The sequence below is a fragment of the Takifugu rubripes genome, chromosome 12 (assembly GCF_901000725.2).
Source record: "Takifugu rubripes chromosome 12, fTakRub1.2, whole genome shotgun sequence".
Classification (NCBI taxonomy): Eukaryota; Metazoa; Chordata; class Actinopteri; order Tetraodontiformes; family Tetraodontidae; genus Takifugu; species Takifugu rubripes.
Window position 1 is genome coordinate 2,113,871 of NC_042296.1, and position 22,053 is coordinate 2,135,923.

Genomic DNA, 22,053 nt, shown 5'->3' on the forward strand with positions numbered 1-22,053 from the left:
AATGGTGTTAACGTTCCTTCTCTCCCTCTGTGTGTGCCTGCAGGGAATGGTGACAGCACCTGCAGACCCACACACAGACACACACGTACGGCGCAGCCTCCAAGAACTCCTTCCCCTATTGGTGGACGCGTCCAGCCCTCAAACCAGCAACCGCGGCTGCAAGTCAGCTGAGCGTCAGGCGCCGCCTCCTCCATCCGATCTGATCTGACCTCCCTCCTCTGCACAAGTAAGATGCTTTGGAACAAAGACTGAAGCAGAATGAGTTGGAAAATGTGTTAATGCTTCAGTTAGCTTAGCTGTTAGCTCACCGCTATTGTTGCTGGTCACACATGGAAACTTTTCACGGGGCGTCGGGAGATGTTTGAGTTTACTTTTCGTCGTGATCCTGTTGAGTTTGCTTCAGAGGAACAAAGGGGCTCATTTTCCTGGGCTTTTATTTCCCTTGTTCCTGAAATGATGTGGAGATGTGGTTCGTCATTTAATAGGATTCATTCATTTCATATTCTGCACCAGTGTCTACTCGGCTTTCTCCCTGCTCCTCTCACTTTATTCATCCTCCTCTTTCTTCTTTATCTCCGCCTCTGCAGCTGTGTTTAAGCTCGATTCACTCCTATGAGGGAGAGCAGAGTGAAATCCTTCCATTTATTATTGCTCCTTTACTCTCGGTCCGATGTGACACAGATCCCTCTCAGATAGGAGGCAAAGGCCACCTGGTCCCAATTTTTGACAACAAATTGAAAATGAATCGAGAAAAATAAAGGAATTAATCTTCGGGCTTTAATCCAAACCAAGACTGAACATTGCGCGAATCGAAATGATCACCGACGCACTTTAGCTGCTCTTCCAGACACATTTAAAGAGCGGCCTCAGAGATCCCTCCTCACCGGTAAACAGGCGATTTCCAGAGCTGCGGAACTGATTTTGTTGGATTCACGTGACGAATTCCACCGTTGGGTGGAGCCTCCCGTCGTTGGCTCCTAACTGGAATCACATCGCGTCGGACCTTGGGAGGCTGTTGACAGCAGACTGTAAACTCAGGAGGTTAAACCAGATCTGTGTCTCTTTTTAAAGAAAGGGTTTTTTACTGTCTACACGTTTGCTGCTGTACTCGCCAGCAGCACCGCTGCGCTCTGGGACTCATTTTGTGACTGTACAAATATGTTTTCGAGTGTAGGCTAATTAGTTTATTCATTTAACTTTGTACCACTCAGAGAGAACGGCTGCTAGGAGAAGTTCCAAGAGAGGGATGAGGGGAAAGGTGGAAGATATTAGATGAAAGAGAGAACACATAAATTAATGAAAGCACTGACTATAAATCACCTTTACTGTTTTTCTCTCATGGCTTTCCTCCCTTCCTTCTTTTGGCCGTTTCCTCCTTGATTCAGAAGTTACAAGTTTCTCTTCTGTTTGGCCTCTCGGTGCTTCTTCTCACTTTGGTAAACCCGGTCGGCGGTCGGCTTTCAGGCAGCAGAAAGCCCCACTGCTGAGCAGATGGAGGCCTGTCAGTCTCCCCGCTCCTACAATTGTGCGAGGCGGCGAATCTCGGCGCTCAACACATGTCAGAAAGTAGCTGTTAATGGGAGCCACATACAAGCTGTCAGTCACGGAGAGGATGGCTCTGCTTTTGTAACGCTGAATGTGAAAATTAGCCAAAATGGAGCCGCATGCGTCCTCCAGCGTTTGCGAGGTGAATAATCTCTGAATTCCAACCCTGAGCATATTTATCTTATGCGTGACTTTCATTGTTGCACCAGGAGCCTGTGATTTCTGATGTGTTAGCAGAGACTCGACGTTTCGACTGTTACATATTAACGTTATCAGATCGACTCCCACTCGCTCTCCAGTGCAGCCCGCAGCAACAGTTCACACTGATCTGAAAGATGTCAAACCAGCAATTAACCTGGCAGGCGCTCCCTCTCATGAAGCATGGGGGGGGTCTACAAATGCTAGAGGATGTCAGTCACCTGAACCCGAACAATTAATCATGGAAACGCGTCAGACCCCGATTCAGTTTTGAAATATGTGTGTCGAGGTGTAACGTAGGGGACGACTTTATTAAAGCGGCGGCATCCAAACAAAGACTGTTGTTTTTGCCGGCTGGATCCACAGCAAACAAGACTTTTCTTTTCCATACGCCACCATCAATTGAGTTCATCTTCAGCCCAGAACAAAATGGGTCTTGGTGGATATCTGCAGCCGTCCAGATGTCTGGATTAATAACGGCTTGGAGATTCAACAAGAATTCCCACTGGATCTAATCAGCATATATACGTCTTCACCGCAGTATTGCACCACTCCCTCCACGTGCTCACTGCATTTGTCACCATATTTGTTGAAACATGTCAACTTTCAACTCTGTGTGTGTGTGTGTGTGTGTGTGTAGTACTGTATGCTGGAGATGTGCCGCCTGGTGAACTCAAGCATTAGTGACACATGAAAAGTCATGTGGGGCTGTGGGGTAGACTGGGTTGACCGGGGTTCAGCCACCAGCGTGGAAAAAGCTAGTTGCTCTAGGTTGTTGTCTGGTTACTCATGAATGTGTGTGTGTGTGTGTTGGTTTTTGTGTTCTTGGTTGACCCCTCTGCTTTATGACACTATACATTAACTAGACGTGACATCAGCTCAGATTATAATAGCATCTAATTGGCCGGGGCGACTTGATTCCAGTCGAAGCGGTTCCTTTGGGATGTATCCGGTCTTCTGCCCACACATGAAAGAATATTCCATATTTTTTGCTTTGATCTGCACATCGACAAAAATCTTTGGCCGTTTTGTCAGCGTGAGTTCACAACTTGTGCGTTTTAAGCTAAATTGAGGCGGTGCGAATTTCCCTGATCTCTTTCCCGTTATTATTGCAAACGTCTCTGGACGCTTGGACCATATTACAGACGTGCCGAGGGTATAATCCCACGCCGCTGGAATGTCTTCGCTTGTGGAGTAGGTGGTCAGAGTGCTCTTGTGAGAAAGCAATAAAGGAAAAATTAAGTTGCACTTTACGTTTACTAACGGACATTAGAGATGTTCCACACTAATGTCTCTGGTTTTTATCTCTGTCTCCTGTACTTTACAGTTGCTGCTCTAAAAGCAACCTTTTGGACTGAGGTAAAATGATTATTGTAAATGGATGCACCCCTCCGCACGGACACACTCACTCCAAGTTTCCTCTGCTCTTCCTCACATCTACTCTCTGTTCTGTGCATTAGTGCGGCCTTGGGATTACTGATGCCCTCTGTGGCCTAATGCAATCACACCTCCTGCGTAAGTGCACTGAGAGAGAAACAATCAAGATGGATGGTGAGACGGTGCAGAGAGACAGAGGAGAGGCAACTGCATGGCAACGGATAAGATCACAGGACGACGGTGATGAACAGGGAAGAAATCGTGCAAATTGGATCATTTTCAAGTCCCCCTGTCGTAGGTTTTACCTGAGCAGCTCCGGAACTGCTAATATGCGCTCTGGAACCTTCAGAAGTGAAGCGCCTAGCATTAATTTACAGACGTAAACGAAGAAGTGAGTTTCCTCTCAGCTAAAATCATCCGTCCCTTCGAAATCGCATTCGATTCTGACAGAAAAGCAGGTCAACTTCTGGGGATTTTTATTAGATAACTCCGACTTATGCCACAGTCCGGATGTCACAGTGATGAATACCACATTTTCCCTGCTCAGTCCAGCCGCTGCAGCCTTTGCTGGGATGATTGATTGCCTTTGTGTTGCCGTGGGAGTCCTTAAATGCTGAAACCAGTAGAGGACTCAATTATTTAACATCTCGACTTAGCGATCAAGTGCCACCTCTTTGAACGCCCACACGCTTCCTCAGACTGATGGCTCTCTTTACGTCAGTGTCAGTTTGGGCCTTTCTTCCTTGTTTTGTTCACTTGTCTTTGTGTCAGATATCCTTTCATTTCTTACTCCCATCTATGAGGACTCTCGGCGTGTTTCTACTGCAGGAACTTGCTGGTCATTTTATGTGGAATCTCCTCTGAACGGCCACTTGCAGGAACTTTTGTGGGGCCTAATGGAGTCCCTGCTCCAGTGTAGGTACTTAGATCCTCCCAGGTGGAGATTGAGGTTGACTGTGCCCCGAGACCCTGCCCCAAGTAGTTACCAGGAACTCCCACTGTGGAAACGCTCCTTGTGTTCTCAAACATATCTTGTTAGCGCTGTGTTTCTAATTTGTGAATTTGTTCTTTTTTCTTGCTCTGCTGCTATGATACCTGGTGCAGTGTTGACAGCAGCATCTGTGCGGCACTTCTCAGCATTTTTTCTTTATACGTTCTATTTCTGCTCCTCTTAGGCATAGGCTAATAGCCCATTGGGATGAACTGGTTTTCCTTTAGCTTGAAAGAACAACTCTGGCCCCCTGCTTTCACAGTTTGTATTCCACTGACAGCTTCATTCCAAAGATTCTATTAAAACACTCCAGGCGATAGCCAGAATTTATGGATGAATAAAGATGAGAGACTGGTGTTGCCGGGTCCTTAGATCCAGCAATCATTTCGTTAGTGGCAAAGTGCAGCCATCGTACTTCTTCGGGGGGGGGGGGGGGGGGGATTCCACATATCTTCAGTGAACAATAAATGTTCACAATTCTGACCCAGTCGAGCAATATCTCTGGGATGTGGTGCGACTCCCTGGAAGGACGTCGTGCAGCAGCTTTTGTGCTGTTGGCACGAAGAGCACAATGCTGTGAGCTCGCTACTGTAAATCACTGTGGGACGCGGGGTTGTTCTGGGAGGGGGGGTCTGCTTTTATTGTGAGGTTTTGTTTTTTACTCTTGTAAAGCACTTTGCCTTATAGCTCATATATGAAACGTTCCATACAAATCATTCACGTAAAGAGATTGAGAAAAAGACTGAAATGTCGCATTTATGAGTATTAGGTTGAAAACGGATTCAAACTCTGCATTAACGTCTATAAAGATGCAGAGTTGGTGTGACTTAGTTTCTAGTTTTCACTTTCACTGCGAAATTTCAGAAGAAAAAACCCAATAATGGAACATTTCTTTGTGTTGCCATGCGCTGCCTGAATGGCAAATGTCCCTGACATAGTGGTACAGAGTTTTATCACTCGGACACAACCTCTGTGTGTGTGTGTGTGTGTGTGTGTGTGTGCGTGCGTGTGCGTGCGTGTGCGTGTGTGTGAGGCGTGTTTGACAGCAAGCTTGCATAACAGTGGTCCCTGCTGCTGCAGGTCACTGTGAATGACAGTAGTCAATGCTCACATAAGCAAACACACATTTAAGCACACACACACACACACACACACACACACACACAGGGGCACACTTGTGTACCGTAAATCCTTAGCAATACAAGGGTGCTGTAACTGCTGCACACACCCCTTTTTCTCACTCCACTCTCAGCTTTCCATTTGGTACTGCAGCTTGGATTTATACACACACACATGTGCGCGCACACAAACACACAAAAACAGGAACACTTGTGCAAATCATTAGCAATACAAGGGTGCTGTAACTCCTGCACACTTTGAAAACACCTACTTTTCTCGCTCCACTCTCAGCTTTTCATTTGGCAGCCTGGTTTTACACCACACACGCACGCGTGCACTTATGGACGCTATAGTAAAGTAAAAGGGTTGCGGTGTAAAATATATTACTGTCGGGTCTTCTTCTCCTCCGATACATAAATGACTCCCTTAATAGACATCCATGTCTGTTATTTGATTTCCCTCCACCTCTTTGTGATCTCTTGCACTTGAGATTTTCAAAGGCTGCCGGAGACAGTAGTGGTTGATGTAGCATGTGTGTAAAGTACACACGGGTCCAGTTTAGCCAATGATTCCTCCTCTAAATGAAGCAGGAGCGTGTGAATTATTGAAACGCCTGTCCTCCCCCTCCACATCTCTCCTCTCACCCTTTACATCTCATATGCTCCTCTATTAGATAAGTTGATTTGATTGATGTTGGTTAATCCAGTGTTGTCCTTGGGGACAGATTTGGCCCATATTACTGCCTGCTCTTCCCAAACCTCAAATCTCAGGTGCACTGAGACAGTTGAAATTTACTGTTGTGTGTCGTCCCGACTCCCACAATGTCATTTCTTTCCCCCTCAGAAGGCTCCACCTGACAAGAGCCAGAGACAGACAAGGATAGACTGTAGTTCTCATAATTCAAAAAGAAAAAGAGCATCTTGGCCCAATATAGACCCTGCTATGAACTGTCTCCATAAGCACTCATATGGAGTCAGTGCACTATGCACATTATTCCAACACTGCAGTGATTTCGAATGCCCTGCGGCGATCTCATCAAACCAAGCTGAACAATCAACAGGGGTCATCCACCTGAAGTTTGCAGTGTTGGGGATGATGGTACAGCATGAGAAGACTGATCAAACAACATAAACGTGCGCCAACTCCACCCCCGAGACCACGAATGAGCTGCTTTTTTACACATCAGGAAGAAACGGAAGCGCCGTCATCAACCGCCCGGTGTTACTACAGCAAATACAAATACTCTCCTCTCACCGCTGTTGTTTATTATGCAGAGTGTGACACCGGCTACTCACACACATCTCCCCCTACTCCTGCACGCAAACACACAGTTTAGCCCCTACCAAATATCATCTGCAGTGTTCGGAAGGAGTTGATGAAAAAGATCCGTTGGATAAGTTCTGACAAATCTACCAGCAAACAGAAAGGGTGGCTCTTTGTGCACATGGCCTCTGTGCACGTTGCTTTGTCTCCTGGTGACAAAGCGCAGTGCCAGTGCTACTTTAATAGAGTGGACAGGCGCTAGTTGAAATAAATTGTCCATTTTCCACTCTCCATTGTGCTTTCTGTTTTCTGCTCGCAGCCTCCATTTAGTGGACGTCTAGCTGTCACGCAGCCTCATTTTCTCTGCCATCACCTTCCAACCAAACCAGCAGAGTTTATGCAACATCATCGTTGTTAAATGTGTGACTATTTTGCTTGCCGTCTCATGTCTTGCTCGGTTAGATCTTCCCTCTCTCGCTCTCCCGTTGCAGCCAAAGAGTAGTTCCCACAACCCTTTCAGACCTGTGTGTGGATAGTTTGTGTGTTTCTGCAAGCTCTTCAACACATTGAGTCAAAGTCCTAAACAAGACACGCACTGAAACGCAGGCAGCGCTTGTGCACATAGATCCACTTGTGTGCATGCACATATATACACACAAGCGTACGCACCCCCACGTAGAGTTCAGGCTTCATGACAGTGGCCCCGGGGATTTGTGTCAGAGCTATTTCCTGTTTGGGCCCAGGGAGAAAAGGGAAGTAAGGGATGAAACATGCCGTAACTACAGTGGCGTTCTTCCTGTGTGCCCAGGGTAGAGCTGGACTTAGGGTGTGACCACAGTTAAACTAAACCAATTCAGTCACATTCACTCCAGTGTTTTCACAGTTTCAAAGGCTCATCACTGCAGTGAACCCACCCCCCGCCCTCCCTTCCCGACAGTGCTGTGTATGATACATCCTTATATTTTGTTGATCTATAATAGTCGGATCTATTTCTTCATCATGTAGCCCGGGGCTGCGCATGCATTGTAATTCTCTTTACATTCATGTGTGCACATAAATAAATGGCATCTTCTGGTTCATCTGCACAAGAAAAGACATATTTGGCACGCAGATGCATGTAGGCTCTTTATGTATTATTAAATGCGCCGTATTCTACAGCGGTGTTGCTTCACCTTCTGGCTCCCTTCAGATACACAAACATAGATCTTTATGCTGTGTTTCCACTTACACCGTCTCCTCCACCATCATCTGCTGCTATCAAAGCTCTTGTTTTTCTGTCACCATGTTGTCACTGGAACGCGTGCGCCTTCAGTCTTCTGGGTCCGAGCCTGCGCTAAGGCTGGGATATTAAAGCGGTTGCGCTCATTATAAACACAGCAACAGCATCTCTAACACGTCTGTCAAACAAAGGTTTTCATTCAGGATATAATTATCAGATGCAAGATGGGTGTTGATTGCAGCTGAAATGCTGGGATTCACCATTACAGCACACAGGATGTTAACCTCCGTGACTTCCTCTTGAGGTGTGAAGTCATCCCCCAGAGATAATGTCACACCTCCAGCACTGCGTAGATCCATGCCGCTCAGATCTTATATTACGGATCAGCAGGAAGGAATGTTGATGCTGTGACTCCGTTCCTTCATGTCTTTTCATTTCTGCTCCTCATAAGAGCTTCTGAATATGGATCCATGAACTTTATTTGAGCTATTTTGGACATTTTGTGGCTCCTGTATGGGTCAGTGGTTATTTGGAGTTCACAAGTCATCTTGTGAAGTCCCACTATTTGTGTTTTTCTTTGTACCGGTACTCTGCAGGAAATGCCAGTAACACTTGAAATAGACATGACAACTAAGCTTTTCTTCCCCATGGCAACGGGGAAGTCTCTGTTGAACACTGTCTGGCTCGAAGTGAATTTTTCTCACCTTATTTACTATATACTGTTCGTGCGTCGAGGGACTTCTAAGTCTTTGTTTGAATTTGTCTCCGTGGAAACACAGCAACAGGACTGAAACAGCATTGTGGCTTCTGGCGAGGAGGATAATGAAGTCATCGCTTTCTGCTGTCATCTGTCACAGCGACACACTGCTTGTATTTACTGTACATTTACAACTTGACTACACACAAACCCATCTGTGTCCATCAGGTGCTGATTCATAAAGCAGGATCTACACTCATTCACCGTGCTTTAATTCGTCATGTAGATGAACCCAGGAACCCGACGGCTGTTGACGAGGCTTTATCTATTTGTGGCCTCAGGGTAGACGCAAACACACACAAGCACACAGTGTGTAGTGGCACAGCAGGGGTCGCATCCCTCCAGATGGCAGGAGCCGCCCACACATTGCCAGTTGTTATACAATATGTATTGTATAACAGTGGAGAGCAACAGGCCCTCTCCCGGTGCAGGAAGCAGCGACATACAGACCCAGTCATTCACTCCAGGCTGCTCACACATGACCGCAGCCCCTGCCTGAGGCCGTTTTTACACCGTACGCTGAATCACACCTCCCAGGCCGCCAGCTATGAAGACAGAATTCCAGCCAGCCAGAGTTGGTTGTGAAACCAGGTAGCCGGCCAGTGAGACGCAATCAGTTTGTCCGTTCGCCAGGCGTACAGCTGTGCCGTGAGTCATGCAGCTGTTCAGGTTACGGGGCCGCCTGTGCAGCCTGCAGACCAGCCAGACACTTATTCACCCATAGGAATTATGCTAAATGTAAGAAGTCTGCTTCACGGGATGGATGGGGGGGGTTCTGGAGAAACGGTCTGTTTTGTGGTTTTCACACAGACACTGAACATGCTGAGCTCTCTGTATTTGTTACAGTCTGTACACCAGCTTGTGTGCATGTGTGACTTCTGGTGTGTGAGCCCATAGCAACATAGTGATGATGTAAGAAGGAACTGCAAATTCAGAGAGAGTGAGGGAGGGAGAGAGGGAGAGAGCTGTCTGTAGGTGTTAATGTGCAGGAATCACCCATCCACAAACCTGTAATGGATGGATGGGGGCCATATCGATGATGCTGGAAGTAACCACACACCAGGACTTCAGCAGATTATTGTGTGGAGCTTTTCTCTGTAATTGCAGATCTATGTTTTTAGACTTGCTCTGATCAGTAAATACATATATCTGTTTAAAAAAAGAAAAGTCCTCTCTTCTATAATCACACTTACTTATAATCACACCTAAAATGGCACGAGGCTCCTTTAAGAGAGTTGTTTCCACCATCACACAGTCAGACACAGCCACGGCATTTATTTATAACCTTGCTGCTTCTCAAGACTCTTGTTTTATTACACCTGAGCTGTGTATGTGCAGAACCTGACAGATGCACTCCAGGTGTGTACACATGCCCTGGCCTTCCGAACACATGTTTAGGTGTAACAGCTGTAGTTTTAACTTTAATCTCTGTTGCACCTTAACATAAATAAAACCCCACCGATTAGACCGTTTGTCTGGTCCCAAAAGACAAAGTCGGCGTGTAATTAAAGGAATTTGTCCCAGCCCTGTTTGATTTTAGGCGCTAATTACGCTATGTGAGTGTACAATCGGTGCTGTAAAGAGCAGAACAACGTACGACTTACTCGCACTTATTATAAATAAATATACAGTGTTTACTGCTCCAGAATGTCGGCTGTAAAACGTCTGCATCCATAATTGCATATGCATACATTCATCCCAAGTGTTTGAAGTGAGAGTTAATGTGCATGGCCTAATTCAAGGAATAAGCCGTTCAACTCTTGTTTATTAAGATTGTTTTGCATGTTTGCGTTGAAGGACGGAGGTTTGTTGTACGCTGGGGGCATGAATTACAAGTGTTCGGTGATGCCTCGACAGACAAATATACTGTATTTGTTACTCCGCTTTATTGCAGCTAAAGATTAGCTTCACGTGTGTTGATGTGTACCAAACAAATGCTTCGCTCACTAAACTACTTTTATTCTTTTGATCCATCTGTTCTTAGTGATGCAAAGGTAGGAAAATAATAGCATCACGAGAGGGAAAACGCTCAATCCACCTCTGCTTTATTTACTCAATCATTATTATACCAGTAAATCATTTTTAGTACTTAATATTTTCATGATTATCACCCCCGCTGAGTGAAAATCCATCATTACCCCCCCTTCCTTTATTTTTGGTGTTTTTCACCACTGCTGGCTTTGTTCTACTCATCTACGTCTGTTTCCATGCGTCCTTTATTGTTCTGCCTGTACTTCCTGTCACTTTTCTTCCATCTGTCTGCTGTCTTTCACCTCCCTTTGCTGCCCAGGATTCCTTTCATCCATCTTTTTCATTCACTTTCAGTAAAAAGTGAATGTTGGACACACACACACACGTCTTAATATATTTAACATGAATATAAAGCTGACAATGCAGTTTTTCAGATTTCAAGTGCAGAGGAAAAACACACCTAGAGTAATTAAATCTCTGCGTATGTGTGTGAGCATGTGTGTGCGTGCTTGTGCATGTGCTACTACTAAGAGTACCTGTGCACTCTTTATCATAACTGAAACCATCTACTCTTTCCCATCTATCTCACTTCCTCATGAATCCTTGACTTGAAGGATGCAACAATTAGAGTCTTGCTTGTTCCTCTTTTAAAATTCTGCCCTCTTGCAGAGATAGAAAAGTGAGTCTGGGGCTGCAATATTAAACTGGCTGATGAAATGTGACCCAGGGGTGTCACTCGCTCCGATCTACGTTTCATCTGGCGTCCTTTTGTTGGAGGAGAGGTGGAGGAAGACGGCCTGGCCTTTGCTAAAAGGTGCATTAACCTGCAACCTTATTAGATGGTCAGAGTATGTAAGAAGCCGCGCTGCTGCATCATTAAAACCCGGGTCGCCAAGCCTCTGACCTGGCGGTAAAATGGTTATTAATTGAAGTCCACCGCTGAAGACTGTTCTAACAGCGAATGTGTTATTACAGCTTTTTATAATTCCTCTGAACACCAGCTTTTTGTTTGTGTGGTGATTTATGGTGAACGTTCTCCAGTGCTGGTGGGAGTGCTGGGGGGCAATAGTGCTTCCTTGGAGAGTGACCTACATCTGAGGTCGAACATCTCAACATCCCTTAATCATGTCAGAACATGGGTTGTGCAACTTCTTTTTGCCTTTTTTTCCACAATTCTTATGCCAGTGGTTGCATATGGATGGGGGGTGTTTTCTTTTCTTTTTAGAATAGAGGACATGCATCTTAATATGTGTTATTGTTGTTCCATACTGCATCACCCCAGGAAAACTGCGTGTTTTCTGCTTTTTTGTGAAAAGCACAGAATATGGATGTGGGTGCTGCCCGGTGACGACAGTCACAGTCTCATTTTATTGATTTTCACATTAATGAAATCATTCAGATGCACTCACACACAAATTAGCAGTTAGCTACTGCGTACTATTATGCTAGCAATGCACCCACCCCGATAGAGTGTCCCCTGATCTGTGACGTTGGCTCCAACAGTGTCAGTCAAGCTGATTTTACCTGCGTATGAAGGTCACATAAATGAGTTTGTCTCATGTCTCACCCTTTAATACGATTACTCCCCTCTCAACTAATATTCCTGACGTAACGACCCCCATCTGGAATTTTAGGACCATTAGGATCAAATTATCGAAGCTCGCCTTGGATCCTTTATACAACTCACCCATCGTGATATAATCACACTCTAATCACTGTTCCACGCCCAACAGTAACATTAGACTGGGCGACTCTGTTCCAGCATTAGAATCAGTAATTACAGCAGCGTCTGCTGCTTAGTAGTCAAGATGAGAACCAGACTGTCGAGGTATTGTGTGTCTGCGCAAGTCTGCTGGATCTGCAGGGTGTATTGGATAAATTCACAACATTTGCAAGGTTGCATGGGACAACATAGCTGCAGGACCGTGCATGTGCACACACGCACAGACACGTGCATGTATGTACAGCATGTATGACCAATGAGCTCAACCCTCGCTCCTCCTCACCCCAACCTCTGTCTCCATCAATCTGAGTGCTCAGCTCTAGTAATGATGTCATCACACACACACACGCGCGTTTGTATCTCTACTTTGTGAGGTGACCTTACCCTAAACCCAATACTAACTAAAACCAGGTCGTCACCCTCAACCAGCCCTTTGAAGTCGTGTCCTCACTTTATAGCCGAAGTGAGTATTTTTGTCCTCACTACGCAGCGTGTGCCAGAACAAACACACACCACTCTAATTTGACCTTGAGCTGCTCATACTTCTGTCTGTGCTTGTCTGTGTTTATTGCTTTTTCCTGCACATTAAAGAAGAGGAAATATAATTTCATGCATCTTTTTTTCCAAATGTCATTATTAGGCTCCGTGTTTTAACCTTTTAATGGAGGAGTCTTGAAGTTTATCTATTTTTGTTTTAAATTAAGATTCTACATCCCCCTGATGCTAGCAGCGTAGCCCCCCCCAAACACACCCAAACACTACAGAAGGTCATATCCTGTCCTACACTCTCAACCACACATTTGTCAAGTCCCAGCTGTGCTTCTTCCAAGCTTTAGGAAGGTGACAAACACCAACACTGGTGGCAAATTCAGCAGCCAATAAGATGTAACTGTGTGTGTGTGTGTGGGCGTGAGTGTGTGTGCATGAGTATGTGTGCGTGAGTGTGTGTCCTTGTTTGACTGCCAAGTAGATACTTGGCACGGAAAGCATGCTTCAAATTCTCTCAGTATGTCCTTTCAGCATGCACCCACACACACACACACACACGCACACACACACACACACACACACACACACACACAGTGTAATGTCCATTCTGCATCCACCCTGTCTCATGTGTGGATTCCAGAGAAGACGTTTTCATCGAGGTCGTTTTATTTTTTTTATCCTTTTCTCCACTTTTTATACAATTTTAATTATTTTCTGAAGCTGATTTCATCCACTGTTGGCATATTAAAAAGACCCGGAAACTGTTTTATGTGACATTTAAAGCTTTTGAGGATCAGTTGGCCTACTAACATTTAACAGCACGCTGTGGAAAGAATATTTTACATAAATGTTACAAGATAATTCCAGTCAGGTTTTAAAGCTAAGACGGGATAAAGTACATTGTAAAAGTAACATCCACCCTTTTGCTTCTCTCTCTCTTTGATGTTTGTGTTAGAAATGGGAACAAAAAGTCTTCTGGACTGAAGGTTAAGAGGAGCAGGGAGGTGGAAGGAGAACGATCCTGGCCTTTGCTTCCCTGTTTACCTCTGCTCAACCACACTTGTGATCTCGCTTCCTTCCAACATTCTTTCGCTGGATAATAAAAGTAACTGCAGACGCAGTAACGGAGTTTGGGAAAGGTAGATAAAACTGGCGATCGTGAAGGATGCTGGGGGGTTTCAGCCCGCGTGTGCAGCCAAGACAACATCCTTCCCACTCCGAGTACCTGGAACCTTCGCAGGGCTGATTCCACACTTGTGGTATGACAGTTATGTCGGAGTCTCGGAAAATGGGCCTGTGGTTGAGGCAGGAATTTCCTCCACGGATGGTCAGTCACTTCCATCTCACACATTCTTACGCCTCGACTGACTAAACAGCTGTCAGACACTACGTCAGCTCCGCAAGCATTCGCCCTGTGCGTGTGTGTGTGTGTGTGTGTGTGTGTGCGCGCGTGTGTGTGTGTGTGTGTGTGTGTGTGTGAGTGAATGAGGGGGTGTAGCGGTGTGAATACACAGGAGGTTTATACAGATAGACACAAGCCTGTTGTGTCTGGCTACCTGTGCTGCTCCGTCCCATCAGTCCTCAGCTTTGCGCGTTCATATATTCCCAGATTAATGAGCACGGAGCGATAAGGTCTTTTTCTTTTCATCATCCGTTTCTGTTTCCAACCTCTTTGTGGGCAGAATTTAGTCTAGTTCCAGTGAATCCTGTCCTAACAGGTGGAATATTTGAAGGTGTGCGATGGCTTCCTCCCCGTCCTTCTCCGCTCTGCCTCCCCTCTCTCTGTGTCCTCCTTCTGCTGACATTTTTTGGCTTTCCACACTCCCCGCTGCGCCCAGCAAGATTCTTTCTGCTGCCATCTGTTTCTCTCTCTCTCTCTGATTCACCACATTGTCCTTTCTTTTCTCCCCATCTGTCTGTCTTTGTGAGCAACTGGATCGCTCTCCTTTTCCACGCAATATTACACACCATATTTGTTGTTATATACGCTCTTTAACCTGTCTTTTCTGCCGAGCAGGCATATATTTTAGATCGTTTTCGCCGCGGGAAGCACTCGTCCTCACTTCTACTGTCTCAGGCGCCTTCACTGTCCACTTATTATGCATATTCATTTCCACGACCTCACGCTCTCTTTCCCCTCTCGGGCTTTTCTGAGGTTTTTTTCCCACAGCCGGACGCCCACGCGGGCATCCATTCACGCCCACCTCTTGTCAGAAGTGGGTCAGTAGGGTTGTTTGATGTCCCACACACATCCACTGCAGTGAACGCGTCTCCAGCATCCCCGATACTTCCCGTCGTCTGCATCACAACGCGCCTAATTAGTCCTCGCAGCGCGTCGACGATCAGAGCGGCCGTCTCATGAGCCGGCGTGTGGGCGTCTTCTTCAGTCTTCGTTTAAAATGTTCGATTTTTTTTTCTTTTCCCTATTTTATGAGTGATATAGGTGACTCTCAAAGATGCGTTTGTATGACAGTAAAAACCCGACATGAAAGCTCAGTGGAAATATTAGAGCTGTGATATTGATGCCAGGCTCTGGTACAGACATAATCCAATCATGGGATGGCAGGAGGATGCCGCCGTCCCATGCCGCTTTATAAATTCCACACTCTTCAGAATTCCCCCTGGCGATGACCCAACCGGGGCTCCTGGTGACTAATCACACACAGTATCTGTCAGTAACAGTCAACCCAGATCCTTTAGGTGACGTGTGTTATTGTGGTGGTTGGTTGGAAGTGCTTCCCACTCCAGTTTCAGCTTCCATTGTTTTAATCCAGCAGGCAACAGACGGAGTCCCCGAGTCACGCACGGCATTCTGGGATCGTCTGGATCTCTCTTCATGGGCTTTGCCACCTGCTCATAAAGCAGGGGTGTCTGGAGTCGCTGTGTTGAATGAGGTGAGGCTTCCCTGCATCATGATTTTTAATTAAAACCTAAACAAAATAAAGAGCATCATGATTTTTATTCGACATGCATCTTTCCATCCCTTATTTTCTGCAACACGCAGCAACAGTAAGATCCAAAAGGCCCTTTTAGGTCGAGTTGTGCGTTTGAACATCTGTAATGCCTTCAGGAAGCAGCTCCTGAGAAGTCTACTTGTGAAAGTCTCATTTGCAGAGCTGAAAGTGTGAGACATCCTATGAGGCACGAGGGGGGGTTGTGAGGGGTATTCTAGGTTCTTGTTGTTTAGATTAATTAATCACTTGTGTAACAACGTCGTTGTCTCTGAAGTCAAAGGTTGGGCATTTTTCAACTCCCCCGTCCCTCGCCCTTTATTTTCTCTTTTCCCTGATGAGAACAAGCCTTCGTTAACTGAAGACACCAATCTGACCTCCTGCTGCAGGTGACGGTTGTTGTCTGAAGTTACAAGAATGTCAGGATGCTAATGGGCAGGTCAAACCTCGAAACATCTCTGATCTCTTTAGCAGATACAAGTCCTGCACATTCTTATTTAGACTAGCTCCCTGTGCCAAACAATAACTCATCATCAATAATCCACTAGGATCTGCTGGACTGGTGCTTGCATTTGTTTTACTGGTGTAAAACACATAAACATACTTTCTGGTGTTAATAAGTGCTGGTAGCTAGCTTAGCCGTTAGTAGCAGGCAAATACACACACTGTTGGAACACAACTGTGCCAAAGCCACATTTGACACTGACTCACTGTGTAACTTTCACAAGTGAAGAGAAGTTGTGCATTGAAGAAGTTGCATGTGTGCTGCCCTCTAGTGGCACCATTTCACGGATCAGTTCACACGAAGCGACTGAGGAAGTGGGAGCGATCGTCATCATCACGGCGAACTGGGCACGACTGAAAATGTGAATTTGAGACCATGCGCTACGTTATTTTTACATGTTGTTGTCGGGGAGGATCTCTTCTGTTGAAGAGTTCATTTCAGTTCAGACTCCTCTCTTTTGTAGTCAGTTTCCACGACCGGTTCGTCAAGCGTGACATAACACAGATGAGACCGGGGCGGGAGACGCGCTGACATCACCACACACTGCAGAATGTGAGGTTGCACTTTTCCTCACTGTGACATATTCTATATTCTTTCTGAAATCCAAGATTAAGAAAGCGTGTAGGCGTGTGTATGTGTGTGTGTGGGAGCGATAGAGTAAGGGAGAGAGAGAGGAGGGAGGGAGGGAGAGAGTAAGTGCTATTCTTGGCTGGTCGGGGAAATCTTGGTGTATGGGAAAAGTGCTGTTGGCAAGTGGTGAACTGAGGCATTCCTCCATTCCTCTCTGCTGTCCTTCCTGAAACACACTCTACAACCTTTACACACACGCACACAGTAAAGCTCACATTTATATGCTCGGTTAGACACAAACTCTGCCGTTTTTTTTAACTCCTCCCTGTTGTGTTCCTTTCTCAGACAGTCCTGAACACACAACACACATAACTACATGCATGGCAGCTCTCAAACAGGCAATCACGAGACACTCTAGTAGTACTACGCTGCTCCCGTAGGCCCCGCACCACAGTTTCACTGTCACTCCCTGTCCACACACACACACACACACACACACACACACACACACACACACACACACACACACACACAAACACACGCACACGCACACAAACTACTTAAACGAGTTGCCTAAGGAGTGGGAGGATGTCAGTATTCCATCAGCTAATAGCTCTCTCTCCCTCTCTCTCACCCTCTCTCTCACCCTCTCTCTCCCTTTCTCTCCTCTCTCTTTCTTTTTTCTCCCTCTCTCTCTCCCTCCCTCTCTCTCCCTCTCTCTCTGCAGTGCTTTTACAAGGTGACATCAGTCTGTATTTGCTGCTTCTTCATTCTCTTCCCGTTAATTTTCCCTGCTCCCTCCTGCAGCGTCCCTTCTCCTTCCCGTTGTCATGTAGTTCCTCACACTTCTCCGCTGCTCCTGTTCTCCGGTGAAGCCTTACGTAACCGCCAACACTTGGGGTGTTGCTTGCATTCCTGGCAAAATAGCTTTGCAAAGAGTGTCGGAGTTTTAACCTGGGCAATGATAACCAGCATGATACAAGCTCCCATTTTAATGTCCAGTCAGTACGTTTACATGCTTAACGCGACTTAAACAAGCGTCTTTGGCGACTTTGGCGTCTCCTTGGAATGTCTCAGCTCACTGGCAGCGGGGAAAAGTGGATAACTGATGGGAAGGGGTCCTCCTCTTCAACACTAGGTGGCGATATGCGTCCTCTGTGACCCCCCCACCCCCCTTTCCCGTTGACATGCTGCTTCACATTATAAACAGCTGGATAAACACCGCCGCCATGTTGAGGCAGACGAGAACGCCGTATGCTAACACCGGCTTCCTTGAATTAATTTGTTCCGGGGTCATACGCCAGCACAGTGGATGTGGCGCCTGCGCACGTGCCTTGTCTAGTTTAACACCGATTAAGCCGTGTACATGTCAGATCATATCAATTCCCTACCACGTTATCGGCACGTTTTAGTAGGATATGGGTCAGACCCACACGTTTACATGCTATTTCTTTTTTCAAGTGTCGTGTAAAGGTACTGAGTGATTTAGGTAATGCGCCCATGGTCCCTTATTGAAGAGTTTGACTAATATTTACCTCATTGCTTTGTGCAGAGCACTCACAGTGAATGCTAAACTCTACAAATTAGTCACTTGTCTGGGTAATTTTCCCATCCGGCAGTCTGAAAGCAATCAGAATGATTACATTTAATAATGTGCATGGGCATGCATATGGATTTGTAATCAAAGCCTGTTGTATCTTGGATTAAGGAGTGGACACACTGCTGCGTGGCCGCATAGACGTCTGTGGAGAGCGTGTGGGTACGAGCGTATTTATCCTGATGAATAACTACCGTACACGCCTGTTTGAGGGTCGGTGGGTCTTTGTGGTGGAGAGGAACCCGCCGCCCCAGGCTGTGATGCTCCCCCTGACCTTTTATTGTCCCTTTGAAAAGGGAAAGGATCATTCACCTGCAAGGACGTCACCGGTAGCCAGCCCCATCCCGATCGCGCCAATTAGCAGCTGTCTGGCCTCAGAGGACGTTTAGAGAGGGTCCACTGTCCTGGCGCTGGACACGTGCAGGCACCATCACCGGGATTAAGACCCCCTTTTATTCTGACGCACCACTGACACAAATACAACCGCCGCTGTGCGCAGTGCCACGCTCCCTGCACCCCCCCCACCTCACGTCTCACATGCCTCATCTGTCAGCCTGTCCCCCACCTGATGCTCAAGTTTGCCCGTTCATGTTGGACCGCACTCAAAAAAATAAATAAATTCCCGTGGATTTTTCATTAAGTGGACATTGGATTTCCAGACAAACAGCTGATCATGCTGTGGGCGGATTGAATGAATGGACGGAGTAGTGATGAATAGAGATTGAATTGTACCACCCGTCGCTCCCAATCCTCTTCTCAGCCTTTTTCCTTTTCTTCATTGTCCCCCCAGCTCACTGTAGTGCTGTGGCACACCGGATTGTATATATTGTGTTTGGAAAAAAGACATGAGGGTGTTCATGTCTGTTTGCCCTTGAACGACTGTTTTGGACGTCTGCCCGAGTGCTTGTGCCATTGAACATGTCTGATGGCTGCCTTTTGTGCGTTCCCAGTGTGTGTTGCGCCCAGTAGTGAAAACCAGAGAGCGTGCGTTCATGTTTGCACGTGTGCACATCACAGGGTTCGGTTTATTTTTCATATTCACACGTTTGTGTGTCCACGTGCATCTGTTCCGTGGGATTATACAGCAGGAGAAGAGCTTAGTAGTGATTTGCCCGTCTATTCCAGCCCCCCCTCCAATCCTACACACGCACACATGCATACATGTGTGTGAGTAGCAGGAACCTAATAGTGTGCGTGGATTAGTAGGTTTGTGAATGGGATGTGGCTTGGATTGAAGCAGCGTAGTACGCTGCCAGCAACTCAACACAGCGCTGGTGTTGGAGGCAGAGACGGGGGGGCTCAGAAAGTAGAAGACTTTTGTAGAGGGGGCAGTTGGCCTGTGGTTCAGAGGGCACTGTTAACATGATTGTGCAGCAATATCCAAAGGTTTTGTGTAATAGTAGCCTCTGAAGAGAATTAATATTGTATTAAGGGCAGGCTCTAAAGCCTGTGCATGTGTGTGTGTGTGTGTGTGTGTGTGTGCGTGCGTGCGTGTGTGCGTGTGTGTGTGTGTGTGTGTGCTACTGTAGCGAACTGTAGAAGGCACACACAGACATTGACTGATGGGTGAACAAGAAAACTTGGGAGGTTTTTTTGCAAGGAGGAAGGAAGAGGTGGACTGATAAAGAGATTAAAAATGTCAGAACAGAGTGGAGTTGCTTGTTTCTTTGTGTGTGTGTGTGTGTGTGTGTATTCCTGTACTTGCTACATATTGAGTACCTAAATCTGCATTCTACCAGCAAAGTGAGAACATTTTTGGGAAGTGAGAACATGTTGATGGGTCCTCTCATCTTTAAACGACTATTTGAGGGTTAAGTCGTGGTTTTAAGGTTGAAATTAGAATTGGGTTTGTCTTAGGAGGGTTAAGGACAGGCATTTAGGCGTGAGCGTTGAAGCAAGGGGTAGTTTAATGCATTAGGCCTATGAAAGTCCTTGCAATGACAATAGTACGAGAGTGAGTGTGAGTGTGTGTGTGTGTGTGTGTGTGTGTGTGTGTGTGTGTGTGTGTGTGTGTGTGTGTGTGAGCTTTCAGAGCCAGCACGGGTTAGTGAGAGAAGTGTGTGTGCGCACACGTGTGTATGAAGTATATATAGAAGCTTTTCGGCAGTTTCCTTAGTGACCGCCTCTGACTGAGTCGGTCCTCGCTGCCGCCGCTGCCGAGCCATGTTTGCTGATTAATACTTTACCTTTTTGTAGATGCTGATGTTGATTCCAGGTTTAATCAAGCCCTCAAGCCCTCGCTTTGTCAGTCCTGGCAACTTACTGATGATATTAATTAGAACGTCCTCTGGTGAATATATAGAAACGATTTAATGGGCTTCAATGAAAGCACAGAAGAGGCGTTTCTGCTGAAAAATGCTTTAAAAGGTCCTCGTGTTGGACTGTAGATGCAACTCCCTCCTGCAGTGATTTCATGGAAAGTCCATTAGACATGCAGGAAAGGTATAAAGAAGAAAGCGAGTGGGCCACATTTACGAGTTGGAGACAGCCGTGGACATGTGTCTTGTCCGGCTGACATCTTAACTCTTGGCGTCTGTTGTACGTGTGCTTTTGCTTGACAGCAGATAAACGAACCCACACAAACGAGCGGTGATAAAATGCTGCAATGTTGAGGCTGAAGAGTCTAGTCTGCTTTTCTGTGTCTGCACAGAGCCTCGTCTGTTTCTCGTGTTTATCAGCCGTCTGTCTGCGTCTCTTTCATTCTTCCTCCTATTTATACTCCCTCTCTGTGCTGCCGTGCTACCTTAAGCGCTAATATTTGCTGCCCTGATCCTTCTCTTTAGTATCTGAGGAGCTATATGTGTCCCCTTAAATATTTTGAGCATTGTTTATCGGCATTCGTATGTGTTTAAAGCGCTTTACTGTAATTCCTTTGCTAGCACAAGGCTAGTTCGTTAGCAGCTTGGGGAACTCGTCCAGAAAAATACCAGATTTCAAAAACAACATGGTTTTGTTTCAAAACAGGAAATTTTGTGATTTACTAGCAATAAGCTATAGCAAATCAGGAACTATAATTTTCCCACAGGGGAGGTGAGGGGTAAACATCTTTCAACAGAGCAAGAAAGTACATTTTGTACTTGAGGAGGGAAGGTGCACAGCAGCACCGCGGAGCCTCTGGACACGTTCTATAACTTATATTTATGCTGAAGGCAAATGTTAATAGGCCCACAAGTTAAATATTCTATAAATGCTGAACACCAGGATGGATATCAAGTTGACAGGAAGGCCAACCAACACAAACAGGATGTGTTGTGTGGTGCATGTTTAGATCCACTGGGTCCAGTGGGAATCATTACTGTGTGTGCGGGTGGGTGGCTGTTTGTCTTTCCTCCTTCCCTGTGCCTGCTGCCTCACTGTGTTGCAGTTGAGGAGTGCATTTCTTCTGTATTTGCCTCCAAATGGATTTTTAACTAGGTCAGCTAACTACGGTAACTGAAATAGACTCCTTCATTCTGTCAGTTGGGCGTTCACTACTGACACCTAGCGCCGGCGAGCGGCAAGCGCAAGCTGAGGCTGTTCATATCAAAAATTGGCAGGCACAATCTTTGCATGATGTTTTGGATATCAAAACTCCATTTGGTCCGTTGCTAAATATAATATAACCACCATGTTTGAGCGAGCTTTGAAAATGACGGCAGGATTAGGTGATCAATAATGTCATTTTTGTGAGATTCCTCAGTAATTGACTCTACAGCCGATCATCCTGTGGCATGTACATTAGTTACAGGCACTCTCTCCCTGCCCCCCCCCCTCCTCTCACTGGAACAAACTCCCACCC

General features: G+C 46.1%; 1 protein-coding gene across 6 annotated transcripts in view; it reads left to right on the forward strand.

Moving 5' to 3' along the window:
• atxn1a (ataxin 1a) overlaps positions 1 to 22,053 on the forward strand; it is a 44,723-nt gene that overhangs the window by 13,215 nt on the left and 9,455 nt on the right. Inside the window, exons 2-3 of one of the 6 annotated variants that reach the window (XM_011608926.2) lie at positions 44 to 226; positions 15,427 to 15,546. The exons of 1 other annotated variant lie outside the window; for it this stretch is intronic. The gene's annotated coding sequence lies outside the window, so the exon portion shown is untranslated. The remainder of the gene's footprint in view (positions 1 to 43; positions 227 to 15,426; positions 15,547 to 22,053) is intronic. 4 more of the 6 variants (XM_029844686.1, XM_011608927.2, XM_011608928.2 and 1 more) reach the window with 4 other exon arrangements.